Raw genomic sequence first — 9,539 nt, forward strand, 5'->3', positions numbered from 1 at the left:
TGCGTGGGAGTGGTTTTTTAATTGTATAAAATGCGAACGAATTCCGAAAGTCATGAAACTTGTCGAGTTGTCACCGTATCGTATGCGTATGCCGTGGAAAAAATTTGAAAAAGTTTCGAGTACGTTGTCACGTACGATGCTCATAAACCAGGACATCTCCACATCCACATGGCGAAGAAAATTGACTTTGCCAGATCACGACACTCGGCGAAGAAAATTGACTTCAACCGCGCCCGGCCGGCGCGCTCTCTGTCTCGCTCTCTCATTTCTCTCCCCCTCACCTCTCTCTCCCTCAGCTGCCGCCGCCGCACCACGGCGCCCCGGCCACCGCGCCACCCCACCTCGGCCATCGCGCCACCCCGCCCCGACCACCGTGCCACCCCGCCCTGGCCACCGCGCCTCCCCACCCTAGCCACTACGCCTCCCCGCCCCGGCCACCGCGCCACTGCAGAAGAGAAGAGAAGGAGGCAAGGGAGAAGAGAGGAGGAGGGGAGAAGAGAGGAGGAGAAGGAGAAGGAGAAGGAGAAGGAGAGGAGAAGGAAGGTGCTGGCCTAGGCCCGTTGACCCTCACGCCGCCGCGGTCGTCCCCGCCATCGTCGCCGACCCTCGTCGCTGCCATTCTCGTCGCGAAGGTATGCCCTACACCTGTAGTAGTTAGTAGTTAGTAGTGTTAGTAGTATTGTTAGTAGTAAGTAGTGATAGTAGTAGTGTTAGTAGTAGTAGTGTTAGTGTTGGTAGTAGTTGTAGTGGTAGTAGTACTTGTTGTACTACTTCGATACTTTCATCTGCATGGAAAGAGAACTAAAGTACATGGCTCGTCTTGGTATATATATGTTTGTTGGCCTTCGTGCCTATGTTTGGTATATATGTGGTTGTTACGTTTCTTGCAGGTTTTGGAAACCTCCCCATGCAGGGGAGGTGCTGCCAAAATTTTCAATGGATTCTAACCTATTGCCTTTTTATGTAGGAGAAGGACCCGTGGGAGGGACTCAGCGACCCCGATCGTCTTCGTCGGCGCTGCTGGTCTGCCTGCACCGCATCGCCTCACCACTGCACCGACACGCCACTGCCCCGCTAGCCTGACTCCACCGCCACCCTAGGTATAACCCCCTCCTCCTTTGCATGCATGTTTTATATGGTCACGTAGCTTAGTTAGGCGTCTCCCGTTCGAAAGAGATATGATCGGAGGTATGTAGATCTTTGCATATCTGCGACCGTATCTCTTTCGGATTGTCCACGTATTTTGGACAGCCCGCGGATGCGTAGATGAGGTTAGTTTCCATGGTTCGCTCTGGTCCGAGATAGACTTTTGGCATCACCTCCCTGTTGTTCTCCGAATACACACTCTCCCTTGCAGAACGTGTATCGGGAGAACAGCAGGGAGGTGCTGCCGAAATTCTGTCTCGGATAGGAGCGGAGCATTGAAACTGACCTCATCTATGCATTTGCGGGTGGGATTAGGACCTATCCTCACCTATTAGATGGTAGGAACGCCGTGCAGATGCAATTGCTGGTTATATTACTCGCTTACATATGTATATGCCAGTGCATCATCAACTACAGCGCCGATGTCCTTGGTCAGGTGGTGAGGAAGACCGATGCCAGGACCAGGACGCTCACCAAGGAGGAGTACCTCTTGGTAAGTACGAAACATTAATACTGACTCCTTCTATGAAGAATAGGTAGGCTTCATTTCATCTTCTGACATATCAATAACTTGATGGCATGCAGTAATGTCCTGATTGGTGCGCCAGGCACTGCCTCTGCTGGGAGGCCATTGTGGATAGGTGGCTCTCGGAGGAGTGGGCGGAGAAGCACAACATCCATCGGGACTGCCGCCTACAGATGGGTGGGGCGCCACACCACCAAGGCAACCGGAACCTCAGCGCATATGCCCGGACATGGGTAATCTTCTTTGTGTTTTCATCTTTATTTATTTATTCTAACGCTCAATTTTCATTACTTGTAATCATCTTTGTGTTTTCCTCGCAGTCCCAGGCGCACCAAGGCCAGGAATGCAACGAGTTCATGGCGTATGCCCTGGCACACAAGGGCAAGGCGACGGCCCTGGAAGTCACCTACAACCCGATGGACGGGCCCGAGGCGTACACCAGCGCGAGCGTCCACAGCAAGCTTAGCGAGTACACCTCGGCAGCCCGCGAGCACCATGGGGAGGACTTCGATCCGGCCACCCAGCCCCTAGACATAGACCTCCTAATGAGGCTGGGAGGAGGGAAGCAGCACGACCGGTACTGGATGGTGGACAGCATAGTCAACTCCGCCTCTGTTCCCAACCTCGCCGAGATTCGAGCAAGGAGCACGAGCTCCTCCCTCCCCATACGCTCTCGGCGGCAGAGCTCACAGCAGCAGATGGCGGAACTCCAGGTTAGTACTGTTTTATTCGTGTTCATTGCTTTTATACATCTACCTTGCCTTTGCATTATTTAAACATTGCGGGTGGAATGTTGCAGGCCGACTTGCGGAGGTTGGAGGCCCAGTAGGCGGCCCAGGTGGAGGCCCATCGGCTACAGATGGAGGCTGTACAAGCCTAGAGGGCGGCCAAGACGCAGAGGCTGCAGGACATGTTCAGCTTCATGGCGAGCCTTCAGACCTTGCCAGGTGTGGTCGTGCCCCAGTCGCTGCTCGCTCCAGTTGTGGCTCCTCCTCCTATAGAGATTCCGGTGAGTATATATGGTTGTTTATTCCTTTAGCTTGTGCGGCCCTCCTGTAGATACTCATGAATTCGCTTCTCCTTTGTGCAGCAACAGTCGGCGGGTTCGAACCCGACTCCTCAAGGTGGCCCTTCTCCACAGGCCGGGTGGACAACTGGCCCTCCTCAAGGTGGCAGTTCACACTCCAAATGGGGAGGCTGGCAGTATGTACCGTTTATTTGTTTCTTTTCATGTTGCATAGGCTTGTGTTAGACTTAGCCTTATGTTGGACTACTACTAAAGACATATATATATTGTGATGGATATTGTCATAGATGATACGAATGTATGATGGATTATGGACAATGGATTTGTATGTGATGTATTATGGATGGTGGATGCGTATGTGATGGGTTATGGATGTGTATGTGATGGAATATGGATGTGTATGTGATATATCCTGTGCTGTGTGTTAATATATATGTGATTTCTTTGTTTGCGCTGATGGAAAGCAAAAAACAAAAAAAATAGCATTTTCCCCTCTTTACTGAGTGCCACACTCGGCAAAGAGGGCTTTGCCGAGTGCCGTGACCATGGCACTCGGCAAAGCTGGAACCAGAGACCCAATTTTCCAGCTTTGCCGAGTGCCAGAGCCATGGCACTCGGCAAAGATTTTTTTTTAAAAAAGAAAAAATTCTTTGCCGAGTGCAAGAGTATGGCACTCGGCAAAGAATTTTCAAAAAAAAAAAAAAAAATTCTTTGCCGAGTGCTGCTGAGATGGCACTCGGCAAAGAGGCCGTCAGAGTTGACGTCGGTTTTTTTTGCCGAGTGCTGACGTGACACTCGGCAAAGACTTTACCGAGTGTCCGATATGTGGCACTCGACAAAAAAACCTTTGTCAACGGATTATTTGTCGACTGCTCTTTACCGGAAATCTGCTATGAACTTTGTAAACCGTAGAAAAACTGATGTGATGCGTGGACTATGAGAAAGCTAAATTAAAGCGGTTTGGTTGAACAGTCGTGATTCCTCTGTCACTTACGAGGGAACCTCACATGTCATCCACACGTCGATCTCTCGGTCTTGCACTTTTTTTTCTTTTTTTGTGAGACTTTTCGATCTCTCGGTCTTACAGTCTTTTTTTTTTGTGGCTTTTCTAAAAAACTGCTGTACAGTCTCATTAGAAAACAAATAAAAATTAGAGAGCCACATGCTCAGTCCGTCGTTGCAAAATCCAGAAGAAAAAAAGCTTTCAAAATATTCAATGGAACGATATCCATTGGTGTGCACGCTGCGAGCTGTACGACAGCAGCTTGCCTACTTGTATACTGACGATTGACGATGACGACGAGTCGACGACGATGACTCGGCTCGCAGGGTCTAACCTGTTTGGCTGCTTCCTTAGATCGACGACGACGATGACTCGGCTCACGGGGTCTCCCCTACTTGGCTGCTTCCTGCTTGCTAGTAGTATGATGCAGAGGATCATGGCTGCATGCAGAGAATGGGAGGAGTAAGCGCCAACAGGCGTCGACGTCGTGTCTTCATGGTGGTGACGTACGTGACACTGCACTAGCTATCTTGTGACATTTCCATGTGAAAGCGCGCTGTGTGCACCCATAAACCAGCTAACATAATCATGCACATTATACGTGTAGCATGCATGATTATTAACTAGTTGTATGCAATCACGGTAAATAATTGTGGAAAAAAGTTGACAAGGATACTAGGGTGCACCAATGCCGGATGATTACTAACCCCTCGTGGTTGCTGTAAACATCCGTCCGTACGTCTTTCTCTTTATTACGTGCACTACTACAATACAGATTTTCCCAGGCGGTCAAATCCGGTAGTAGGTTATATCCACGTGCGATCATGTCCTCGGGTCTATGAGGTAAAAGAGAGTAATGCGTGCCTTGATTTACAAAGACAGTGGTAGGTGGGATCCAATACGGATAGAACACTCAATAGTAGAGAACAGACCTTTGATCCAAGGGCCAAATCAGGCTCTAGTCCTGGTATTTTTTACGTCCGGGACTAGAGAGACCTTTAGTTCCGGTTGGTGGATACAACCGGGACTAAAGGTCCCTGCCCAACGGCTCCTGCGCCAGGTCGTTGTGGCAGGGGACCTTTAGTCCCGGTTGGATACACCGACCGGGACTAAAGGTCGACCTTTACTCTCGGTTGGTGGATCCAACCGGGAGTAAATCTCTTGTCCTGGCTGGTGGCGTGGCCCGTGGCTGAAAACATATCTTTAGTCCCGGTCGGGTCCACCAACCGGGACTAAAGGTCCACCCTATATATACCGGCCGGCTTCTTCCTCCCTGAGCCCGCCCGAGAGCTCAGTGTTCTCGCTCTTCCATCCATTCTTCTTCGATTCTTCGTCGATTTCTTCGATTCCTCCGTCGATTCTTCGGTTCTAAAGGTTACCAACTTCAAACTCTCATGTTTCATCATTGTCTTATCTCATTTTGTTCACTATATATAATTATATATATATGGTTTTTATTGTGGTTTTTTTCATTTGTAAGCAATTTGAGCTCAAAATCACTTAAAGTTTGCATATTTACATTAAGGAAGGTTAAAGTAGCTATTAAAAACTAGTATTCACCGTTCATTTGTAGCATGCATAGCACACTTCATTGTTTAGAGATGTAGAGAATTTTAGAGTTTTTTTTAATTTTATTTGATTATAAAATGAGAAATTTATAGTGTATTAAAAAATGAGTATAGAGAGTAGATGGCAACTGCTTCCGGGTCCTCGGCCTCTCATGGGTTCCCAAAGCGACTTAGGCCGGGCCTCCCACTCATTGCATGCGGCAAGTGTTGTGATGAGACGAAGATTGTGATGGAGTACCGAGTGAAGAAGGAGGGTCCGAACAAGGGTCGCATTTTCTACAAGTGTCCGGATCGTAATGTGAGTTATTTTATCGTATTTAATGACTATGGTTAGTTTATACCTATTTTCATGATGGTTGTGATTAAAGTTCTAATTTATGTTTTAATTTCAGTGGGATGGCACTGGATGTTCAGGCTTCTACTGGGAGGAAGAATATGTTGAACTCGTGCAAAAATATCTTGCACAACAGGCAGATATGGTGGCTAATGATGCAGTGATCCAGCCAAAGAAGCCCAAAGATGTTGAACAAACGGGAGATCTGTTTGTTTTAGTTGAGATTGGTCGCGAAATCCTTGTTCTGCTAAAGTGCATTTTAGCTTTAGTGTTTATAGTGGTAGTTGGGATTGTCTACATTGTAGCGAGGCTTTCTTAAATTTATAGCTTTTGTGGTGGTATGCATGTTGTATAGTTAACTAATTATGTTCTAGGTTTTAATACGGTATTTATGTCATGTAATGCAGATGATTCGGCATTGGATGTATAATGCTGATCGTCGCTCACAAGAGTTCATGGACGGCGTGCATTCTTTGTTACGTGCGGCCGAGGCAAACAAACGCGATGGTTTCATGTGCTGCCCATGTGCCGTATGTAAGAATACGATGGAATATGCTAACTCAAAGACTCTTCATTCACACTTGTTCAAGTCGGGTTTCATGGTAAACTATATTTGTTGGACGAAGCACGGAGAAAACCGGAGTTTTAATGGAAGAAGGTGAAGAAGAACAATGGGGCGATGATGACATTTTTGCTGAATATGGTGCCTTCAATGATACTGCAATGGGGGAAGCTGAAGAAGAGGTGGGGGCAAAGGAGAAACCCGCTGAAGAAGAGGCGGGGGCAGAGGAGGAGCCCGCTGACGATCTTGGTCAGGCCATTCGTGACGCACAAAGAGAATGCGAAAGTGAAAAGGAGAAGATCAAGTTCGACCACATGCTAGAGGATCACAAGAAATTGCTATACCCAACTTGTGATGCGGGGCAGAAAAAGTTAGGTACCACATTGGAATTGCTGCAATGGAAGGCAAAGAATGGTGTATCTGACAAGGGATTCGTGGAGTTGCTAAAAATCCAAAAGAAGATGCTTCCGAAGGATAACGAATTGCCCAGCACTATGTACGAAGCAAAACAGGTAGTCTGCCCTTTAGGATTAGAAATCCAGAAGATACATGCATGCCCTAATGACTGCATCCTCTACCGTGGCACGGAGTACGAGAAGTTGGATGCATGCCCTGTATGTCACGCGTCGTGGTATAAGATCAGGCGAGATGACCCTGGTGATGTTGAGGGCGAACGTCCCAAGAAGAAAATCCCTGCTAAGGTTATGTGGTATGCTCCTATAATACCACGCTTGAAACATCTTTTTAGAAACAGAGACCATGCAAAGTTGTTGCGATGGCACAAAGAAGACCGTAAGGTAGACAATATGTTGAGACACCCTGCTGATGGGTCCCAGTGGAGAGCAATCGATAGAGAATTCCCCGAGTTTACAAGTGACGCAAGAAACTTAAGGTTTGCTTTAAGTACGGATGGTATGAATCCTTTCAGGGAGCAGAGCAGTAGTCACAGCACTTGGCCTGTTACTCTATGTATCTACAACCTTCCTCCCTGGTTATGCATGAAGCCTAAGTTTATTATGATGCCGGTGCTCATCCAAGGCCCAAAGCAACCTAGCAATGACATCGATGTGTACCTGAGGCCACTAGTTGAAGAACTTCTACTTTTGTGGAACAAGCCAGGTGTACGCGTGTGGGATGAGCACAAGCAGGAGCACTTTGACCTGCGAGCATTGTTGTTCGTAACAATCAATGATTGGCCAGCTCTAAGTAATCTTTCAGGACAATCAAACAAGGGATATAATGCATGCACGCACTGTTTCGGTGACATGAAAGGTATATTCTTGAAAAAGTGTCGCAAGGTCGTGTACCTTAGGCATCGATGATTTCTTCCTGCAAATCACCCCAGTAAGAAAGAAAGGCAAGCATTTTAAAGGTAAGGCAGACCACCAGACCAAGCCTCGCAACCGAACTGGTGAGGACGTCCTCGATATGGTCAATGATGTGAAAGTAATATTTGGAAAGGGACCTGGCAGCCAACCTGTTTCGAAGGACGCCAACGGTCACGCACCGATGTGGAAGAAGAAGTCCATATTTTGGGAGCTACCCTATTGGCAAGTCCTAGAGGTCCGCAGCGCGATCGACGTGATGCACCTAACGAAGAATCTTTGTGTGAACCTGCTAGGCTTCATGGGCGTGTATGGGAAGCCTAAGGACATAATTGAAGCACGACAGGACCTGCGGTGTTTGAAAGAACGGGACAACCTACATCTAGAGAAGACAGATGATGGACGCCAGTACTTAAGTCCTGCCAGCTACACTCTTAGCAAAGAAGAGAAGGACAGCTTGTTTGAATGCCTAGATAGCATTAAGGTACCGTCTGGATTCTCCTCGAATATAAAGGGTATAATAAATGTGCCAGAGAAGAAATTTGGACACTTAAAGTCCCATGACTGCCACGTGCTCATGACTTAATTGCTTTCAGTTGCATTAAGAGGAATTCTACCACCAAATGTACGTCTAGCCACCGTGAAGCTATGTGCATTCCTCAATGCAATTTCTTAGAAGGCAATCGATCCAACGGATCTAGCGAAACTACAGAATGATGTGGTTCAATATCTTGTCAGCTTTGAGTTGGTGTTTCCTCCTTCCTTCTTTGATATCATGACACACCTTCTAGTTCATCTGGTCAAGGAGATTACTATTCTCGGTCCTATGTTCTTACACAACATGTTCCCCTTTGAGAGGTTTATGGGAGTCCTGAAAAAATATGTTCATAACCGTGCTCGGCCAGAAGGAAGCATCGTCAAGGGCTACGGAACAGAGGAGGTCATTGAGTTCTGTGTTGACTTCATTCCCGATATTAACCCGATTGGTGTTCCTGAATCGCGACACGAGGGGAGACTAAGTGGAAAGGGGACACTAGGGAAGAAAACATATATTGGTAAGGGTGATGATTATTTCAATAAAGCACACTACACAGTTCTACAGAACTCCGCCTTGGTAGATCCGTATATCGAGACACACTAAGAACCTCCTCCGATCTGAGTTCTCAGGGAAGTCTGAAGCATGGATTACGCGTCAGCACATGGAAACTTTCAGCGACTGGTTGCGAAAAGAATGTCAGGGTGATGAGAGTATTGATGAGGAGTTGTATTTGTTGGCTAGACAGCCATCGTGGCATATCCTCACATACAAAGGGTACGAGATAAATGGGAATATATTTTACACAGTAGCACAAGATAAAAGGAGCACCAACCTAGAACAGTGGTGTCCGCATAGATGCCACCGACCCTAGTGGGAACAAGCAAACATATTATGGCCGCATAGAGGAGATATGGGAACTGGACTATGCATCTCATTTTAAGGTACCTTTGTTCAAGTGCCTAGTGGGTAAAGACTGACTGGAGGCAGCGTAGTAGTCGACAACCAGTATGGAATGACAACAGTGGACCTCAACAATATTGGGTACAAAGGCGAAACCGTTTGTCCTTGCGAAGGATGTGACTCAGGTGTTCTATGTCAAGGATATGTCTACAAAACCGAAGAGAGGGAAAAACGACAACCACCCAATCAATGATGAGCCAAAGCGCCACATAGTTCTTTAAGGAAAAAGAAACATCGTCGGAATCGAAGACAAGTTAGACATGTCAGAAGATTATGAAAAGGATGACCGAATTTCACCCTTCACAGTGAACAAAGACCCTAGCATCCAGCTAAACGATGAGGACACTCCATGGTTACGGCGCGATCATAACCAAGGGACATACATCAAGAAGAAGTTCACTACTGTGCCCGCTTGATATATATATATATTGATGTTCAATAGTGTGTATTTGAGATATTATGTACTAATTGTGAATTTATGTTTGAATGTGGGGTTATGTCACGTTGAAACGATGTGAAAACAAATTTATGTTTGATGTTGGGATTATGT

This window comes from Miscanthus floridulus, chromosome 2, assembly GCF_019320115.1.
Source record: "Miscanthus floridulus cultivar M001 chromosome 2, ASM1932011v1, whole genome shotgun sequence".
NCBI classification, from domain to species: Eukaryota; Viridiplantae; Streptophyta; class Magnoliopsida; order Poales; family Poaceae; genus Miscanthus; species Miscanthus floridulus.